The sequence below is a fragment of the Microtus oregoni genome, unplaced genomic scaffold (assembly GCF_018167655.1).
Source record: "Microtus oregoni isolate MIOR12 unplaced genomic scaffold, Mior012 000112F_000, whole genome shotgun sequence".
NCBI lineage: Eukaryota > Metazoa > Chordata > Mammalia > Rodentia > Cricetidae > Microtus > Microtus oregoni.
This window is the reverse complement of record NW_024544730.1, coordinates 256,055-259,508: the sequence shown is the minus strand read 5'-3', so window position 1 is coordinate 259,508 and position 3,454 is coordinate 256,055. Positions and strand designations below refer to the sequence as shown.

Below are 3,454 nucleotides of genomic sequence, written 5' to 3'. Positions count from 1 at the left end.
GCTTAATGAAAATCCATGTCCAGGTGCATCACTCATAAAATCTAACTAGCTTTCAAAGAATAAATTTGACCGATTTAATAAAAAAAATCCCCAAAAATGAACAAAAGAAAATAGTTCACAGCCCATTCTAGGAAGCCAGAATTACCCTGGTAACAAACCCGAACAAACACTAAAGAAAATCACAGGTTTCATAACATATATATATATATATATATATATATATATATATATATATATATATGGAAAGCTCTTAAGAAAAACTTAAAACAAATGCAAAATTTGGGGATTGGAGAGGCGGCTCATTGGTTAAGAGCACTGACTACTCCTTACTTTAAATTTTTTCAGATTGGTAAAACTGTTAAGTACTGAAGCTAGGTATGATAGTTTGTGCCTGTAATCCCAGAATTTAGTAGACCAAAGTAGGAGGATTGTGAGTTTAAGACTATCTGGGTCTACATATTGAGTTCGAGACTTAATAGGGCTACATAGATATATCCTATCTAAAGAAGAAAAAAAACACACACAAACAGAGAAACTGGCACTCCACAGTAGTGCACTTGAGTTATACAAGCAACACCGTCCATCTCCGTGCTACAAAGTCAAATGTCAAGTTGTCCTCTAAAGCTGCTGTAATCTCCCGCTGCTCACAGTGCTTGTCAGAATGAACTTTCTCTATCCCACTAGTCTGTCCTCTGAGAAGAAACAAAGCCTTTACAGGGATAACTGCATGCTTGCTGAAGGTGGCTCCCTCTCAAGTTTTTGTTCATGTTATTTGTCTTTCTTGTCTTTTATCTCCTTGGGGAAATGTTAAAGATTAAATCCAAAAAAGAGACCATTTAGTTGCTCTAGGTACACTCTAGGAATATGGTGTCTAGAAAATGTCAAATGTGATGTCAAGTGTATCGTGTCCAAAAGGAGGAAAGAAAAAATTATTAAATTGTGTTTCTTTTTGTAAGTCCTGGAAATATTTTTACAGGACAAGAAGACTTTGTTATTGTGGTTATGAGAAAAGAAAGAAACTTAATTCCAAGAAAAAGAAGAGTTTCTGACACAACTGAGTCTTTTGTGGTTTTGTTTTTGTTGCTTTGAGAGAGGCTTTCACCTCATAGCCTGACTGACCTGGAACTCACTGTGTAGACTAGGCTAGTCTTCAAAGATTTGCCTGCCTCTGCCTCCCAAAGCGCTGATAGGAAAGGTATGCATGCATGGCTAGCTCACCCACTACTGCGAGTCTCATAACATTTACTGACCATTTAAAAACAATACCAAAGGCTGGAGGTGCAATTCAGTAACAGAGTTATTGTCCAGAATGGACAAGGCCCTGGACTCCGTCCACAGCATTAAAAAAAAAATGAAGTAGGCTCTCTGCTCCTCCCTGTTCTAGAGAGAGCTGCTTCTTTTCGTGCCGTGCCAGCCTCGTTCCAGAGACACAATGGTGAAGGTCGGAGTGAACGGATTTGGCCATATTGGATGCCTTGTTACCAGGGCTGCCTTCACTTCTGGCAAAGTGGACGTTGTTGCCATCAATGACCCTTTCATCGACCTCAACTACATGGTCTACATGTTCCAGTATGACTCCACCCATGGCAAGTTCAAAGGCACAGTTAAGGCTGAGAATGGGAAGCTTGTCATCAACAGGAAGGCCAGCACCGTCTTCCAGGAGTGAGATCCTGCCAACATCAAATGGGGGGATGCCGGCGCCGAGTATGTTGTGGAGTCAACTGCTGTCTTCACCACCATGGAAAAGGCTGGGGCCCACTTGAAGGGTGGGGCCAAGAGGGTCATCATCTCCGCCCCTTCTGCAGATGCCCCCATGTTTGTGATGGGTGTGAACCATGACAAGAATGACAATTCCCTCAAGATTGTCAGCAATGCTTCCTGCACCACCAACTGCTTAGCCCCCTTGGCCAAGGTCATCCATGACAACTTTGGCATCGTGGAAGGACTCATGACCACAGTCCATGCCATCACGGCCACCCAGAAGACTGTGGATGGTCCCTCTGGGAAGCTGTGGCGAGATGGCCGTGGTGCTGCCCAGAACATCATCCCTGCGTCCACTGGCGCTGCCAAGGCTGTGGGCAAAGTCATCCCAGAGCTGAACGGGAAGCTCACGGGCATGGCCTTCCGCGTTCCTACCCCCAGTGTGTCCGTCGTTGATCTGATATGCCGCCTGGAGAAAGCTGCCAAGTATGATGACATCAAGAAGGTGGTGAAGCAGGCATCTGGGGGTACACTAAAGGGCATCCTGGGCTACACTGAGGACCAGGTCGTCTCCTGTGACTTTAACAGTGAGTCCCACTCTTCCACCTTTGATGCTGGGGCTGGCATTGCTCTCAATGACAACTTTGTAAAGCTCATTTCCTGGTACGACAATGAATTCGGCTACAGCAACAGAGTGGTGGACCTCATGGCCTACATGGCCTCCAAGGAGTAAGAAGCCCGCCCTGGACCACCCATCCCAGCAAGAGAGAGGCCCTCGGCTGCTGAGCAGTCCCTGTCCTAACTAACCCTTGACACTGAGCATCTCCCTCACAGTTTCCATCCCAGACCCCCAGAATAGCAGGAGGGGCTTAGGGAGCCCTACTCTTTTGAATACCATCAATAAAGTTCATTGCACCCCTCAAAAAATGAAGTAAAATTAAATTGTCAACACCATATATGTAATGTTAATTTATACAGAATAAGGGGTACATTATTTAAACTTTTTAAAATTCCCTGTTCTATTTTCTTATTATTTTCTAATGCTATGAATGAAAGCTGAAGCCTCACTCATGCTTATGAAGTAAGTGCTTTGCCCCTATGCCCTCAGGAGTTAGATGAGTCCCCATTGTTTCTACAGATACATACATATGAGAATAACTATATGGAATCATAATAACAGATGTCTTAGAAGAAAGTCTGAGTTTATAAAACCTTTACATTGTCGCTACAAATGATAAGAATTTCAAGTGTTAGCGTGAATGGACATTTTCCAATTCTAATTCCAAGACCTTAGATACAATAGTAAGTTGGGAACCCAACTGATAAAATTCCTTCTGTGCTAAATAAGGAGTTTGGTCAGGTGCTTGGAAAATCCTCGCACTTCTGAACTGTGCTCTATCCCAAGAGGACGTGACCAACTATTTCTGGGTCTCAGATATGACCTCATGATCTTCCTTCTATCCCTGGGGCCCACATAGTGGAGGGAGAGAACCAACTCCCACAAGTTGTCTTCTGATCTCCAGATGTGGCAAATGTTTGTGCAGGCACATGCATTGAATAAGTAAACAAATGTAATTCATTTTTGAAAAAAAAATATTAAATTGCTTAATAAATACAATGGACAGATGAGAAACTGACAGTTCAAATAGAGATATATTGGCCACTGAATGCAATCTTGTATTCTTCTTTCCTAGAATGACATCACTCTTATCAAGCATAAATTCATGAGAAGTACAGAGAACTGATGGAATTA

General features: G+C 42.8%; 1 pseudogene; it reads left to right on the top strand.

The window, feature by feature from the left end:
- The first annotated feature begins 1,432 nt into the window (after positions 1 to 1,432).
- On the top strand, positions 1,433 to 2,434 carry LOC121443696 (annotated as a pseudogene).
- The last annotated feature ends 1,020 nt before the right edge of the window (positions 2,435 to 3,454 follow it).